We start from the raw sequence: 18112 nt of genomic DNA on the forward strand, positions 1-18112 counted from the left end.
GAAACAGTTTTACATACACATCTGAAGTAATGTACTGTCACATACTCTTTAAAGGCAAAACACCACTGGTAAAACTGATAAGCTGCCCTGAGTTCTCAGCTTATAGATCTTGCTTCCTGATTTTACATTAATTTCTGAAAGAAATGTCATCTCCAAAAAATGTTGAGGGTTGTAAAAAAATAATCACTATTTAATGTTATAGGTGTAGAAATGGAGTATATTTTCTTTAAGAAATTAAAAACTGAGAAGAAAATGGCACTTAACATCATTAGTATATCAATGTAGGTCAGCAGGAAAAAAACCACTGTGATATACTTGTTTCTGATACCAAGAAGATATTGTAGTCTGAGCCTTAATATGCTCCCATGTTTCTACTAAATGCTTCTTCTCTGATGCTTTTCATCCTTTTCCATATTTCATATCAGAGGTTTGGTACAGCCGTTAAAACTTCATTAACAGGAACACATCCAGTATCCACAGATTTCTTCTCAAAAAGCATGCAACCCATCAGATAGCCCGGCAGTTTCATTCTGACACTCTAGCCATGAAAAAACTCAATACGACAGAGATAAATCCAGTGAATAGAAAAAGAAACCTATTGAGTTTTGGAATGTTTGGAGCATTGTATTGGTCTAGGATTATGAAACCTAAACCTCCCATTGTAAACAGGAAGCTGGATGCGAGTCCTACCATAATATATTGTCCATTTACCGTGTAGGCCAAGAAAGCGAGTGGTCTCTGATGCCATGTTTATCAGTCATAGAGCCAGCACTTAGAGGTTCACCAGTAGCATCATAAATTATTCCTCTGTGATGAGGAAGTAAGACACCACCACCAGAGCATACACTGTCATGGCCTAGAGCAATGGTTCTCAACCTGTGGGTCGCAACCCCTTTGGCGGTCAAATGACCCTTTCACAGGGGTCGCCTAAGACCATCCTGCATATCAGATATTTACATTACGATTCATAACAGTAGCAAAATTACAGTTATGAAGTAGCAACGAAAATAATTTTATGGTTGGGGTCACAACATGAGGAACTGTATTTAAAGGGCCAGAAGGTTGAGAACCACTGGCCTAGAGCATGTGTACCCAGGACAGCTTCAACTTCAGCTTCAGGTTGGGGCATTCCAGCACTAAGAATGGGATTCTAAAGTCTCCATGTTGGTGGTGGCAAGGGCAGCTCTTGGTCCTTGAGAGATACCTTCTAACTGGTAGAAATCTTGGAAGCTCCTAGAAGTTGGTAGCATTTGATTTCAGAGAGGAAGGGAGAGGGAGAGAGAGATAGAAACATCAGTGATGAGAGAGGATCATTGATCAGCTGCCTCTTACACTCCCCCCACTGGGGATTGAACCTGCAACCTGGGCATGTATCCTGACCGGGAATCACACTGTTCATAGGTCAACACTGAACCACTGAGCCATGCCGGCTGGGCAAACTATTTTTAACAAGTTCCCTGAATCTCTGTTTTGTAGCCAGATTGGGAACTTGTAATTGAGAGGAAAGAACTAGAACTAAGATCTGTATTATCTTCCTGTATCAACTTGGATAAGTTATCTTTTCTTTTTTTGGACCTCAATTTCTTTCTTTCTTTCTTTTTTTTTAATGTTCTTATTTATTTACTAAAGGCCTGGTGCATGACATTTGTGCACTGGGGGATGTCGGGGTCCCTCAGCCTGACCTGCACCCTCTCCAATCTGGGAGCCCTCAGGGGAGCCCTCTCCAATCCGGGAGTTTCTGTCTGTCTTTGCAATCATATGAGCGAATTGTCTGAGACCCCAACTCAGTTTGGTTTGTTGCTCACAGAATAATAGAGGCATTTTTTTTTCTTTGCTTCATTGGCGGAGATTTCCTGTAAGTTTTAGGATACCTTCCCTTTAATTTTTCCTAGACACTCTGATTTTTTTTTTTAATATATTTTATTGATTTTTTTTACAGAGAGGAAGGGAGAGAGATAGAGAGTTAGAAACATCGATGAGAGAGAAACATCAATCAGCTGCCTCCTGCACATCTCCTATGGGGGATGTGCCCGCAACCCAGGTACATGCCCTTGACCGGAATCGAACCTGGGACCTTTCAGTCCGCAGGCCGACACTCTATCCACTGAGCCAAACCGGTTTCGGCTAGACACTCTGATTTTACTTATGTCTCTCACCTTTGCTTTCCCTCCATCCCCCACTGCAACAGTAACTTGCTCCAGGCTCACTTTGCTCTAGTGCAGTGGTTCTCAACCTTCTGGCCCTTTAAATACAGTTCCTCATGTTGTGACCCAACCATAAAATTATTTTTGTTGCTACTGTATAACTGTAATGTTGCTACTGTTATGCATCATAATGTAAATACCTGATATGCAGGATGGTCTTAGGCGACCCCTGTGAAAGAATCATTTGACCGCCAAAGGGGTCGTGACCCATAGGTTGAGAACCGCTGTTCTAGTGTCTAGGAGATCCGTCTGCCATCAGAACTGAGATTCCCAGCCTTCCTGGTGCTCCCCGCGCTCTGGGCTTCTGCTTCAGGTCCTGGGGCTGCCACCAGAACTACTATTCCCAGAATTCCTGGTGCTCCCCGCACTCTTGGTTTTCCCTTCTTGCTCTGTCTCTGTCCCATGGCCTCTCACTCTGCCAAATCCTTCAAGCTGCCAGCTCTCCCTCTCTGCTCTCCGTCTGGCAGCTTGGGGAGCCAAGTTCCCCAAGCCGCTCCACTCTCCGCCGGCTCTCCCACTCTGCTCTCCGCCTGGTGCCTGTGTATGCAAATTAACCCACCACCTTTGTTGGGTTAATTTGCGTACTCACTCCTGATTGGCTGGTGAGCGTAGTGGAGGGATGGTCAATTTAGATGTTTCTCTTTTATTATATAGGATTTTTTTTAAGATATATTTTTATTGATTTCAGAGAGGAAGGGAGTGGGAGAGAGAGAGAGAGCTAGAGAGAGATAGAAACATCAATAATGAGAGAAAATCATTGATTGACTGCCTCCTGCATGCCCCCTACTGGGGATTGAGCCCAAAACCCAGGCATGTGCCCTTGACTGGAATCGAACCCTGGACCCTTCATTCCACAGGCTGACGCTCTATCCACTGAGCCAAACTGGCTAGGGCTGGACCTCAACTTTTTCAGCTGTATTATAACAAAGCTCATTCTCATAAAGGACCCTTTCAGCTCTAAATTTTAGGCTGCTTTATGATAAGATCAGTCTGGGCTCCTTTTCTATCAAAAATGTCTTCCTTCTCTGGGCCTACTCTGAGCAGGGCATTTCAGTCTTTGGCCAGAGGCCAGCAGAGGCAGCCTAGGCCCTGACCTTCTGTCAGACGCACTGACTTGTCTCCTAATTAGAAGTGGATCGATATGGGCCTGCATCCAGGCCTGGGTAGCTTGTGAGGGGGCCTGAGGAGAGCTCCCAGCTAGGGAGAATCTGATTACCATTAAATGGATCTGGTTACACTTGTCAACACAATAGTTCTGCTGGTGTAGACTTCCTCCGGTGGGACCAGCAGGCTCTGAGCAAATGGGGGAATGGTTAACTTGTGTCCATCTTCCTTTGACATGTGTTCCCCAGCTTTATAAACTATATAATACTAGAAGCCTGGTGCACGAAATTCATGCATGGTGGCGGGGGGGGGGGGGGGTAGGCCCTTAGCCCAGCCGGAAACCTCTCCAATCTGGGATCCCTCTCGCAATCCGGGACTGCTGACTCTTAACTGCTTGCTTGCCTACCAACTTGATCACTGCCTAACCACTCCCTTGCTAGCCTGATGGCCCCCAACTGCCCTCCCCTGCTGGCCTGGTGGCCCTCAGCTCCCCTCCCCTGCCAGCCTGGTGGCCCCCAACTGCCCTCCCCTGCCGGCCTGATTGCCCCTAACTGCCTCTGCCTCAGCCCCCACCATCATAGCTTTGTCCAGAAGGAAGTCAGACGGTCGGAAGATGTCCGGTCTCCCGGTCTAATTAGCATATTACCCTTTTATTAGTATAGGTGATCTTATCGAATACCTACTAAGTGTTAAATATTGGGTTAAGCTGCTTTTATTTTTTCTAACAACCTACTGAATGGGTTGGAAATGGAAACTGAAGCTCAGATAAGTGAAGTGACTTGGCTGCCCTATGTATCACACAGCATGTTCTCTATTGTACTACACTACAACATTTATGATTATTTACAACACTGATTCCAAATTGATGTACTGTTCTCAACTAGGATCATACTTACCCTTCTAGACTAGAGCCCTTAAAAGATTCGAGGAAATTCTTTAAAACCAGTGGTGAGGAGGATGGGGGGATAGGCTTTGCTTGCTTTTGCTTTTTCATCTCCTTTCCAAGGTCCCTATGGAATGAGCAGGCTCTAATGGGAGAGATCAATCATCATTTGGGATCAATGGGAAGGCTTCCTCCTGCATGCAGTGCAGAGTCAGGTTTCTGAACTGACCCTGTGGGAGGCGGGGGAAGGGACTCATGGATATTTCTAGGCATTGTAGAACCTGCATGCTTAACACGCTCAGCTACCAGTGTGGTCAGACTAAATTCCCCCTCTAGTGTGTCATTCAACAAATATTTGTTGAGTATCTCCTATGTGTCAGAGCACGCTAGTGGTAAGGATTCCCAGATGAAGACCCAGTCCCTGCCCTGAAAGACCTCACCATCTAGCATCAGAGTCAGACAAGGAAACAAATCACAATATTCTGTGTGTGCCTTAATAGAGGCCTGTGCAAGGGACTCTGGGATTACAGAGGTATGAAGGTGGGTTTTCCTGGAGGAGATAACTTGGATCTGTACTTTGAAGGAAGAGTAAGAGTTGAGACAGACAAGGCAAGAAGGGTACTTCAGACGCAGGAACTAGCATAAAGATGTGTCCAGGAACTCTTGATAATGGAGTGGACATTAGAGCAATTTCTATCATGGAGCAAATCATATTAGCAGCCCTAAGCCCTAGCCCCTTGCCAGATTTAGGACTGTAATAGTAACCACTGAGTGGCAGTAACACAGGAGCCGCAGGTGGGGAGAAGGAGGTGAATTTATTAGTAGGTGCCAACTGATTACTTAGTTTCAGGGAGGAAGCTGATGAGCAGCAGCCCTCTGTCCTCTGAGCCAAACTTACAAAGGTGCTGCATGGGGGTTTTTGGCAGTGGTTTGAAAGCTCATCTAGCCCAGGCACATGGCTTTGCTTCTCTGATGGCAAAATTCTCTGTTCCACTCAGCCTACCCCTCCTTTCTCTGTTCTTTTAAAAGAAGAAATTAATGGAATCGGTTCAAAATACCCCTGAAGTGAAATTACATTTTTAACTCTAATTACTCTAATTAAGCCTTGACAGCTGTAATCCTAGAATGGCAGATATGCTAAGTACCCCATGCCTGTGACAAGCTCACCTACCCAGATGGAATGTTGTTCTCTTCTGGGCTTGGGAGAATAATTCTTTTATGTTTTCGTTTTGTTTTCCCCCATTAGCATTTTAGCCTGGCCTCACAGCTTCCCCAAGCTAGGATAGCCATACTTGTGGGCTGCAGGCTTGCTCAGGACCCCTAACCTCAGTAAAGGTTCCTTTGCATTCAGGGATGATGCCCCTGATGGTCCCTATCACATACCTTTGTGTTCTCTCTTCATTTGAGGTCAGACTGCATTGTATACCTGAGCCTTTCCTTGGGTGAAATACCCTGCCTTTGGGAACCTGCTCTTATTAGAAGGCTGTCTGCTGTTCTAGGGCTAAATCTGGATCTAGGTTCAGTTTATGGCTGATATTAAGGATACAATTTGAGGTCAGGGACAAGGAGCTCTGAAAATAGGATATTCTTTTCGCACATCTCAGCACAGGGTAGAGTCATCTAGTGAAATGCCTGATCTTGACCCTTAACTAGTTACCTGGCCAGACCCAAGGAACGAGATGAGAAGGGAGAGGGGGCAGCCCTTGAAGCAGATTGAAGTCTCGTTAATGCTGTAAGTCATTTCATAGTTCTGTTGAACCAAATATCCCTATGTTCTAGTGACCTCTGCTCAGCCTAGAAGCCTGACCTGTCAGCAGACACTGGGTGCTATGTTAGGTACTGTAAGAGATACAGAATTGAGTAAGATACTTACCCCTGCCCCTGAGAAGCTTAGAATTGTGAGGAAGTGGGGAGGCAGTGGTGAGTGAGTGACAGTCATATAAGTATGACTAATTCTGTAAAGCAGAACAAGCAAAGACTTCTCACAGGTGTTGGCATTTGAGTTTGTCATTGAATAGGCAATATTGGCAGAGGAAGGGAGAAGGACATTGCAGGTGTTAGGAAACAGCATGGGTAAAGGTAAAAAGTTGGAGTACAGTGTGCAGGGAAGGATATGGTAGAGAATGAGGGTAGAGTTTAAACTTTATCCTACAGGCAGAGGGTATCCAATGAGGGTGTAGGGCTGTGAGAGTATGATGCATTGGGAGACAGTGATTGGAAACAGTGCATTAGAACAGGTGTCAGCAAATTGTGGGCTGTCAGCTCAATTCAATCTGATGCCTCTTTCCGTAAAGTTCTGAAATACAGCCACGCTCATTTGTTCTTCCATGATTGCGTTCATACTACAGTGGTAGAGTTGACTCTACAGAGACTGATATAAGCCCACAAAATCTAAAATATTTACTGTTTGTTCTTTACAGAAAAAGTTTGCTGACCTCTGAGTTAGAAGTAAATTATGAAAGTTCTGTAAGAGACGATAAATATCAGGACTAGGCCTGAAATGGATTGGAGGTGTCAAATGAGACTTTTTAGAAAAAGAGACAGCATGATTAATCAGAGAACACCTATCCCATCTGCCTCTCAAAACTTTGCAAACGCCAAATATGCTGAAAGTCACCATGGTCACAAAAGGCACAGGATTACGGGCAAGTCCTGATTTGCCCTTATTAGCTGTGTGACCTTGGGTAACAATCACTTAAATTCCCAGAAGTTCAGGTGAATATAGTGAATAGGAGGACAACAACAACAACAAAAAGAATCAATCAGATTCTTCCTCATGTCACAGAGCTCTTAGTCTGCCACTTCTCTGTACTTCACCCCAGTTTAAAAATCTGAGGGCCCTCTAATGGGAAGGAGAGATCCTAGAAAACCTGTAACATAGTTTGAGTTGAGAAGTTGGGGATGGATATGCAGAGTGTTTTCATCACCCATGGCAGTTGGTGGTGTGGAGAGGGGCCCATGATACTTTGAGGACACCCTGTACTCTTTCCTAATTACTGGTACTTGTTCTGGCCAAATTGAATTTATTCCTAGCCTTCAACCTCCAGGGCATATTAGGCCCCTGCAAAACTAAAGGCTGGATCACCTCTCCCAGCCAGAAACTGTATAAGTACCCCTTAATATCTCTTATGTGCTTCTTCCTGCCAACTATACTGTATCCCCTATCCTTCACTCCTTTTTCCCCAGAACATTGTGCATCTGTCTTTTAGAATAGAAGAAAAAACACTGGATGAGGAGACCACAGTGGTAGGTTCCAAACTCATTTCTCCCTTCAGCTTACTATGTGACCTCAACCAAATTGTTTCAAGGTCCTGGCCCTTTTGTAGACTCCAGTACAAATTACTTTAGCCACTTCTTGGGATTTGAAATTTCTTCTCTAAGACCCAACTTCAGAGCACATCCCTTTTTTCCTTTTCCCTTTGCCTATGTTTTTTCCTTTTTTCTTTACCCCTTCCCTTTCAATTAAGAATATCAGTATAAACCCCACCTCATTTACTTGAAATTCACTACCTTCATAGTCATATCTCTAGCTATTTTTACTAGTTGGCTTCCAGGAACTGGCACTAAGTCTAATTATTATAATGAAACAGACCCTGGGGGTTAGTTTCAGCTGACCCTAGAGGTGTTCAGCAAGGCATGATGTCTCTAGGATGGGCAGTCTATTTCAGTACAGGCAAACATTTGGCCCTGGGCATCCGTGATACACTAGAGCAGCGGTTCTCAACCTGTGGGTCGCGACCCCTTTGGCGGTCGAACGACCCTTTCACAGGGATCGCCTAAGACCATCCTGCATATCAGATATTTACATTACGATTCATAACATTAGCAACATTACAGTTATGAAGTAGCAACGAAAATAATTTTATGGTTGGGTCACAACATGAGGAACTGTATTTAAAGGGCCAGAAGGTTGAGAACCACTGCACTAGAGGAAGAAGGGCCAGGCACTGATCTAGGCAAGTTACATATTTTCTCCATCCTTTTCTCTCATAACTTATGATATAGGTAATATTATCTCTGTTTTACAGATATGGGAACTCAGTGACTAACTCATGGTGGATACAGGGAAACAACTAAATATTCCCTGTTTCCAAGTAGGGGAGAGTGGTAGAGGAGATAGACAAGTAAACAGAGTGGTCAAAGCTCTAAGACAGCGGTTCTCAACCTGTGGATTTTGACCCCTGGGTCGAACGACCCTTTCACAGGGGTCGCCTAAGACCATCGGAAAACACATATATAATTACATATTGTGTGATTAATCACTATGCTTTAATTATGTTCAATTTGTAACAATGAAAATACATCCTGCATATCAGATATTTACATTACGATTCATAACAGTAGCAAAATTACAGTTATGAAGTAGCAACAAAAATAATTTTATGGTTGGGGGTCACCACAACATGAACTGTATTAAAGGGTCGCGGCATTAAGAAGGTTGAGAACCACTGCTCTAAGAGGATACACGAGAGCAGTTAAGTAACAATGATACCCAGAGCCAGGGCTCAAGCCCATGTCTGCATGATATTTCTACTATACCATGCTGCCTTCCCCTGCAAAAGAGTAGGGAGAGTTGGCTAACTCAAGTGCAAGTCCAGGTTGGCAGGCACTCTCTGGCGTGTGGCCACTGGTCGGGAGGCCTGGCCTTGGGATTCAGAACTGGACTTCAGTCATAGCAGGCCTGAGGTGTTAGGCAGATGACAAAGGTAGAGGCTTTCACATAGACCTGGATCCATTTATAGAAAGATTTTGTGCCCTCTAGAAGTAAAGCCTGGTGGTCAGCACTGGCAATATCATGAATACCACAAGGAACCGCAGAGTCAACTCTGTGGTACAGGAGAACAGGGAGGAATGGTTGATATCCAGGGACTATGAGTAGGGGATGGGAGTTACAGCTAAGACTTTTAAATATTTCCTGCCTGGCCCTGCTGGCACAGTTCAGTGATTGAGTGTCGACCTATGAACCGGGAGGTCATGATTTCGATTCCTGGTCAGGGTACATGAGCAGGTCGTGGGCTCGATCCCTAGTAGAGGTCGTGCAGGAGGCAGCCAATCAGTGATTCTCTCTCATCATTGATGTTTCCATCTGTCTTTCCCTCTCCCTTCCTCTCTGAAATCAATAAAAATATATTAAAAATAAATAAATATTTCCTGTCTGTAGTTAGAATTAGTTTGAGGACTGGATTTGAGTTGCTGTATCCCACCTGAAATGATAGAGTTAGTATAGATAGTGAGAAGGAAGGGAAGAGATTTTACAGACTGACAGAAGCCAGTCTCCAGGTTAAAAAAATAAGCCTTGTTAGATTCTACAAATTATTCCAGCTTAAAAATTTGAACCATTTTCTTCTCAGCACAGCCTTTGCAAATGTTCATTCCTTGCCTCAGAGACCCTGTCTTCTTTTTTCTCTGACCCTGGCTAGGCAGGCAGACTGTGGCTAGCTCTGGGCCATAGCATCCTTCAGTCTTGCTCTTCTGCGAAGCCCCTGATAGTGTTAGATTCAGTTTCTTCATCTGTGAAATACAGGGATTGGGCTACTAGAACGAGGTCCTGATGTTCTATGCTCAGGAGCTCCTTTATCCACCAGATCTGAAGTTCAGTCTTTTTTTTTTTTAAATCCTCACCAGAGGGTATTCTCTCCATTGATTTTTAGAGATACCGGGGCCAGGTTTCAAACCTACAACTCAGGTCCATGTCCCTGACCAGGAACTGAACCCATTGAGCAATACTGGCCAAGGCCTGAAGTTCATTCTTAAGGCTAACAGTAGCCCCCACCCTTGGTATCTAATAGTCTTCACATAACAACTGAATTTCTACTAGAATTCACAGATTTTTTTTTTTTTTTGCCTGGCCATCTACTTATGATTTTAATTTTGGGGTGAAATTGCCATTATCTCCCAGATACTGAAACTGAGGTTCTTGGGTTGAGTCCAAATCTGCAGAGCATTGTCATTGCTTTTTTTTTTTTTTTATTCTCACTTGAGGATATGTTTTTGCTTTATTTTTAAAATTTATTTTAGAGAGAGGTGGAAACATTGATGGGAGAGAGAAACATCAATCTTTTGCCTCCTGCATGCACCGACCAGGAATCGAACCCCTAACCCAGGTATGTGCCCTGACTGGGAATCAAACCCACCACCTTTTGATGCAGGGGATGACGCTCCAACCAAGTGAGCCGTCAACCAGAGCTGCATTGTCTTTGCTTTCTAAGTACCTATTCAAAAAACGATATGTGAACTTGAAACTTGGAGCTCCATGTTCCACATTGAGGATACTTCCAAAGTCATTCTCTACTGTCAGAAGTCTGGATGATGTGGGAAGTGCCCTGACTGGGAGTAAGCAGACTGATTCTGGCCCTGCCACTGCTTTTCTTTTATGACTTTGAAGAGATCCTCTCCCCACTTTGGTCTTACCACCTCTTCTGTAAAGTGGTGGGGCCTCTTACAGCTCTGGTCTCACCAGGGACAGAAAGCAGTCTTCTACACAGTTCAGTTTGCAGAGCACTATCTGGCCCAAGCTTTGGTGTGTTGGTTATAGATTATAAAGGCTTAGATTCTTGCTCCCAACTCAGGAGGGGGAAGGGAAACCATCCAACTGTCTCATTAGCATGGAGAAAAGAAAACAGTAATTACTTGTGCCTCCCTTGATGATTCCTGTGGGTTGGCTCTTCTAGGGAAGGAGGAGGGAGAAATTGGAGACAGTTTTAGCTGAGGAAGGAGAAATGCTGTTCACTGCTCAGAAAATGCAGAGGCAAGAATTATTGTCTTGCACATCTGTTATATTCTCTGGATATTCCTCCAGGCAGCCTAGAGACTGCCTGGATTGAGTTTCATCTACTTATGGCATGCATAATGTTCTCAGACATGAACATGGACTGGGCTCAAGAGTCCTAATGTCTCTTGTCATTAAGAAGTCAGCTGCCCTTCAGGGCTTCCTTTTGTGATATGCTGGTATCCTGAGACCTGTCTTTCTTGGGGAGTAGAGGAGGGTTTTACTGAGCCATTTTGTGACTGGCTGCATTTTTATTATGTTGTCATATTTTTAATCCCCATGGTAACACAACCAATTGGTTTATTATACCAAGGCACAGGCAACCACACAATAGAGCCAGTCACAAGAGGCAAGGTCAGGTATCCTTGTGAGTGGGAGGAGTGTGGTAGGACTGCAAGACAATGGAGTTTGGTCAAGACTGGGGAAAGCAGGCCTCATAAAGGTTAAGGTGGTTAAAGCTTTGAGATTAGGGTCAGCTGGGACAGAACTAACAAATAGATTGGCAAGTGTGGCTCTTGGGACAAGGGCTATTTGCTCTATGTCCAGTCTTGTACTCCTTGATGGATGTGGGCAGTTGTGCATCTTCGGGTGCTGGTTGCAATAGAAGTCAGTCTGAAGCCACCTGTAGGTGAGCCCTGCCTGATTGAGCCTTGGAGCTATTACGCTTTGATTATGTCCTGTGGCTGCTCACGCCTGCCTTGATTGCCACCGGAGAGGCCGATAGAGCCAGCTTCCGTCTTCCTTCCCTTCTCCTGAGGAAGATACCACTTCAGCAGCACCTCTTTCAGTCAGTCATCCTGCAGGCACTGGAGATAGCTCTACTCTAAACAGCAAGGGTTCTATAGGGACATGCTATTTTTTAAAAATTTGCTTTACACATAGAGGAGATGACTTCTTTTGTCAGAATCTCTCCGTAGCCCCCTGAAGCACTCTTTCTCTTTTCCCAGGCCTTTTGCTTGGTTCCTCACCTAACAAAAGCCTTTGATATCCAGACTCCAGTTCTTCCCAATATTTTCTCTTAATTCACTTCCTGGCTTCTTCCCTCTAGTCACCACTTGTAGATTCCTGGTTTCCATATATTCCTGTAGAACCTGCCCTATTATTTTTTTTATGCAGTGCTCCAAAATAATACCTGGTCCATGGGAAGGAGTGCTTTTTCCAGGCTAACTTGCAGTCATTGGGGACATAGTAAAGTGCTTTCCAGAAATAGAGACAGTATACATACTCAAGGGCACAGTTCATGCTGATTCTTGCAAAGGTGTTCTAGCATCGTATTCCCTTCCAGTATAAGGTGTTTTGATCAGGTTTAGCCCAGGCACCTCTCATGACTTCTTGACTGTTTGTTAGATTGTCTTAGAATATTTTGTCCTTAAGGGTATAGTATCCAGTTCTGTAAAAGCCCAGCTCTTCTCTTACTGCAACAATGAGCTGAGAGCCCCTTGGGGAGAGCCTGGTAAGTCAAGTCCTGCAACACTGGAACTTGACGGTACACTTGTATTCTATCCCTGCCCATCTTTTTCCCAGGCATGCAAAACTAGCAGTTGCTTCATCAACTACACAATGGGAGAATTTGGTCCATTTCCTAAAACTTTATTATTGGTGCCTGCTTTGATATGCATGGGCTCCTTTATTTTTGAGCATGAGCAAGTGCAATGTATATAATAGAAAAAAACACAGTCTTTGGAATAATTTCTGGGTTCCAGTAAGTTCTCTATCTTAGCTGAGTGATTCTAGACAAGTTGCTTTATTTCCAAGACTCAGTTTTCTCCTGTAAGATGGGGGTAATTGTACTGACCTCAAAAGGTTATTAGGAATAAATGAGAATAATTAAGACTTTGGGCATAGGGTATGAGACATAATAGGAAGGGCAAATGTACATTTCTTTCCTTTTTCCTATTCCTTTTTATTGCTTCTTATTCACACTTTTGTGGTACTTAAATGAAATAACAGTTCCTGTCATTGAGTCACTTTTGCCAGGCCCTGAGCTAAGGGCTTTCCTATGCTTTCTCATTTATTTCTCCCAATAACAAATTTGTGACGCAGGAACCATTTTAAACAAATAAAGGAAACTGAGGCACAGAAGGTAAGTACCTTGCCTAAGGTCACAAAGCTAGTAGAGACAAAGCTGGGATTCAAACCCAGGTGTCTGATTCTAGAGCCTGAGCTCTTCAGCACTAAATTGGTCATTACTACTTTTCTGTTACTTTCCCTGAGCAATTTTCTCTTTACTTGGACCTGCTGGGACTTGTGTGCATGTAGTTCTTGAGCATTTTTAGTCACAGTTTAATGCCTGACTGTCTTGGAGGTACAGATAGTGACATTGTGTATGCCACAGCTTTTCTTAATTCTTCCACTCAGAGCAGATCCCTTTAACTGAAAGATGGTACAGCTACCACCTTTTTAAAAAGAGACAAACCCATCATTACATCTTTTACTGTTCACATCAAACCAAATAGTTTTATCAACCCTGTTTGACCCATCAGCAGATCCTTCAAAAGAGTAGGTTCTATTACCCTCATTTTACAGATATGGAACCTAAGGTCCAGGAAGGTGAAATGATTTGTTCAGGGTTACATGGTGAATTGGAGGTAAATCTGAAAATAGCTTTTAGGTTTTCTGATTCTTAGCCAGTGCTCTCTCCACTAATTTAGTAAGAAGGAAAAGTACGTGTGTACAATATGCAGATGAGACCTAAAGAGGGTTGATCTGTACTAGGACCTAGGATCTAGAGCAGTGGTTCTCAACCTGTGGGTCGTGACCCCTTTGGCGGTCGAACGACCCTTTCACAGGGGTCGCCTAAGACCATCCTGCATATCAGATATTTACATTACGATTCATAACAGTAGCAACATTACAGTTATGAAGTAGCAACGAAAATAATTTTATGGTTGGGTCACAACATGAGGAATTGTATTTAAAGGGCCAGAAGGTTGAGAACCACTGATCTAGAGAGTTCTGAAAAGGGACCTTGATCCCTCCATCTACATCTTCATCCTAGTTCATTTACACACATTTGAGGAATTCAGCAGAAAAGGAGAAACACTTTCCTTTTATGGTTCAATACATTTTTACGGCATGGTGCTGTGGGGAAGGGTCCAGAGGATGTCCGTATCCCTTTATCCACAGGCCTGTTAGACTCCCAGGGCTTATTAGCCTGGAGTTACCCTTGTAGAAGCAGAGGAACAGCGGAAGAACCTGTATGTCTTCTGACCTCTGCAGGCTTCAGCCTAAACCAGGCGAGGGCTGGGCTCGGGCAGGACAGTGGTGAGAACTGAGGATTGGAACCCTGAGGAGCTTTACTTTATTTCTGCCTACTGATTTAGTCTGAGGTTTAGACAAGTAAGTTCCCTTCATTTAAAATTTATGATGAGGAATTCCTAGTGCTGCTTTAAAAAAATAAAAAAATCCTTGGTTCTGGAACCAGAAGGAAAAATAAATCTCTCCCAAAGTCTAGGCTTCAGACATTTCAGTCCTGCCTAGGCATCCTCTTCCTTTTTGTCTCCTTTACTTTTTCTGCTTTCACCACTTTCCTCTCCCTTTCTCTCTTTCTTTTTTAAAACCCTTATCCGAGGACATCCATGGAGGAAGGTGGGGAGGGGGGAGAAAGAGAGAGAGAACGAGAGGGAGAGAGGCAGAGGAATATCATTGTGAGAGAGAACATCGATCGGTTCTCTTCCTTACATGCCCCAACCAGGGTTCGAACCTGCAACCCCGGGTATGTACCTTGACTAGGAATTGAACTGGCAACCTTTCAGTGCACAGGATGACACTCAACCAACTGAGCCACTCCAGCTGGGCTCCCTCTCTTTTCTCTGTTAACTGCCCATCTTTCCTTCTTATCCTTTCCTCTCCTTGCTTCTCCCCAACTCCTGAAAACAGGAATGAAAAAAGCGTACCTTTAGCTAACAGATTAGTAAATACTGATATTATAGGTACTGGGGCTGAGAGTCAGAACATGGAGCTTGAGATATTGGACTTTACTTTTAGACCTCAGAACCAAGGTGCTGGGGCAGGTGTTCATTCATTCATTTATTCATTCACATGTTCCTCAAATACTTAGTGTCTCATACCTGGCAGGCTCTCTGCCAGATACTTGGACTATTCCAGTTAATAAGACCCTAAATCTGCCATAAGATCAGTCTTATGGGGAAGACATAGCAGCAGTAAACCTCCTTTCCCTCCTCCCCCCATTCAAATAATTGGATTTTGAGGTAGAAAGGACTTTATCTGTTCTTCCTTTCATGTTGCTACATAACGAAGTAAGGCAGACCATGAAGTAAGTAAGAAGCACATAGGCTTTCAAGTAAAGTAAAGCAGACCTAGGTTCAAATCCTGGCTCTGCTACTTACTAGCTGTTTGACCTTGAATGACAACAGCCTTACCCATCTTCAGTTACCTTTGCTGTAAAATGGACATGCCATCCCCTGCTTCATAGAGTATCATGAGGGCTAATAGCATAATGCCTAGATCAGTGCTTGGCGCAGAGTAGCCCAAGCCTTTCTATCACCTTGCATCAAGACCTGGCTTAAGTAAGTCCTTATTCCTTCTATGAAGCTTCTGAGGCCACATCCAGTCAGACATTTCTTTCTCCACTTTTATGGAACTCTGAACTGTTAGATCTGCCTAATATTGTTAGTAGTTCTTTGCAGGAAGTTGACACAATCTCACCCTGAACTGCAAGGAGCCCAAGAATAAGGACTGTTCTCATTCATCCCTGCACTCTCCGTATCCCCTAACCCAGAGCTATGGCCATGGCCAGCTAGGCCCAGGAAATATTTTTGATTGGTTGGATAGAAGGCTTCTATATATACTCAGTGTATTGCAGCTGACAGAAAGAGCTGTTAAATAAAGATCTGGCTGGGAGTCTTCCATCCTAACTTTCCCCCTTTTCTATTACCACGATGATTCTCACAAAATCCCTCTGTTATAGGCAGGATGGGAATTATATCCCTATTTTGTAGCTGAGGAATCTGAGGCTCAGATTAGAATCCAGGTCTTTTGTTAAGAGATAGCTCCAGTGTAAGATCGGAGTTACAGGAATGAGAATAGAAATCCTAACTGACTAGGTTTCCATTCTTTGGAAGCAGTACAAATCTTTATAAGCAAGAAGGAACAGGGGGACTATAGTTCTGAGGCCTTAGCTAATGGTGAGGCCAGAGCCAGATGTAGTCACAGCCAGAGATGTTTCAAGAAAATGACAGAAAGTGGTGAGAATGGGTTTAGGATAACTTCATTGATTTTCTAGGCTTTGAAGATTAAGGGTTTGAATACATACAAAGTACATAGTACATGCACAAAGCGCACCAAAAAAATGCCTGAAAACAAGCATTCCAGGTGAGACAATGGCATGGACAAAAAATGTATGAGAGCTTGGAAGGCCCAAGGTAGACAGAAGGCAGACGTTGACTAGATCATGGCATACCTATGGAGTGAGTCTGAGGTGGTTGGGAGCCATGACCTTTTTTTTTTTTTTTTTTTTGAGCAGGAGAGTAGCATTAGGAACATTAGTCTGACAGTGTGTGCCCAATGGATTGGAACAGGAGAAGTGAAGGGAGACTAGTGAAATAAGGACCAGGGAAGAGGCTACTATAACAGTCTGTCTTTATAATGTCAGCACATTTTAAGAAATACTCTAGCTGTGCAAGCAAGAGGTAATGAGATCCTGAACCAAGAGGAAGTTGACACAGTAGGGAATAATGAAGAACAGTGTGGATGTAGAGCTCTTAGAGCAAAAAAACCCACAAGGACTTCGCAATTGTGAGAATGGGGAATGAGGGAAGGAGGAGTTGGAGAACATGAACATTTGGAGTCTAATACTTGGAGAATAGTTATTCTACTTGCTGAATCATGGAGGTGGGAAACAGGAGATGAGTTCAGTCTACTGACATGGTGAATTGAAGGTGCTAATAGTCTATGCCCTTACCACCAATCCCCTAATGCCTCTGTCCCAGTTCCTTTACCCTGGCTTACAGAGATTCTTCAGTTCCATGTGTTTTCTTTTTTTCAAGCCTGGAGTCCCTCACAGATCCCTCTACCTATGTCTTAGAACAATTCTTTTTCCCCTTGCTGAAATAAGATAGTATATGTAATGTGCTTAGCCTAGTACCTAGTCTAATTTCAAAATGTGCGTTAAATGTTAGTGGCTATGAAATGGCTATTTTTGTGGTTATCATCATAGCTTTGTGATTACAGTAGCTACAGAGTTAGAGAAGTCTCTGGAACCACCTGGCTGAAGGACTCAGGAGTCATTCAGCTGGTGTTCAGTAAAAAGCCTGGACTGCAAGTAAATGGAGATGATCTCAGGCTTGGGTATAAATGGGGTCTTTGAGCCATGTCAGCTAGGACTAGAGAACATGTTTCCTGACTTCTACTTTTGAGAATTGGCATAGTGTGTGTAGAAGGCCAGGCCTTAGACGCTGGATTTCCTGGGCTCATGTCCCAACTCTATCATCTACTAGTATTGGCTTTGTAACCTGGGCACATTTATTTCATGTCTCTGTACCTCCATTTCCCCATTAGTAAAATGGGAAATATAACAACACACCAACCTTACAAAATTGTTGTAATACAAACAAAGGGTTTACAACAATGCCTGGCATGTGCTCCTATTCTCCTTATCCCAAAGTCATGTTTATTCCACATTCCAGGTAATATATAGGGTTTCTCTGTTCTTCAGCCATCCTCACCCAGCAGAGGAGGGGATGATCAGAGAAACCTGAAACTTACCTAAGCAATCTCAGAGTACTTAAAAGTTTGTCCCACCTCGGTTCTAGGTTATCTAAACCTGGCCCAGGAATGAGATAGAGTTAGAGTTGTTCCAAAGACCCGAGTTCCATTCCCAGTTCTGCCACTGACATCCTTTGATATTGGACAAGTCACCTAACCTCTGAGGCTCAGTTTTCTCATACGTAAAATAAGGAGAATGAGTAATTTCTCCATGTGTATCTAGTATGTCATTCTTCCCATCACTGCATTCTAGCTATATTGACTTATTGACTCACTTGCTCCCTAAGCATAATCAACTTATTTTTGCCTATTGCCTCAGGGTCTTTGCACTTGTTATTTCCCTCCTCTCTAAAACACTCTTCCCTTCAAGCTTTGCAGATCTTACCCCATACTTATTCAGGTCTCTGTCTAGTAGTCAATTCTTGA

General features: G+C 43.6%; 1 protein-coding gene and 1 pseudogene across 3 annotated transcripts in view; one reads left to right on the forward strand and one right to left on the reverse strand.

Annotated features, from left to right (window-relative positions):
• RALY (RALY heterogeneous nuclear ribonucleoprotein) overlaps positions 1-18112 on the forward strand; it is a 96605-nt gene that overhangs the window by 19252 nt on the left and 59241 nt on the right. The window lies entirely within an intron of this gene.
• On the reverse strand, positions 422-15403 carry LOC139013470 (oligosaccharyltransferase complex subunit OSTC-like; annotated as a pseudogene).

The sequence above is a fragment of the Myotis yumanensis genome, unplaced genomic scaffold (genome assembly GCF_028538775.1).
Source record: "Myotis yumanensis isolate MYYU_CA2020_CCGP unplaced genomic scaffold, mMyoYum1.0.hap1 SCAF_7, whole genome shotgun sequence".
Taxonomy (NCBI): Eukaryota; Metazoa; Chordata; class Mammalia; order Chiroptera; family Vespertilionidae; genus Myotis; species Myotis yumanensis.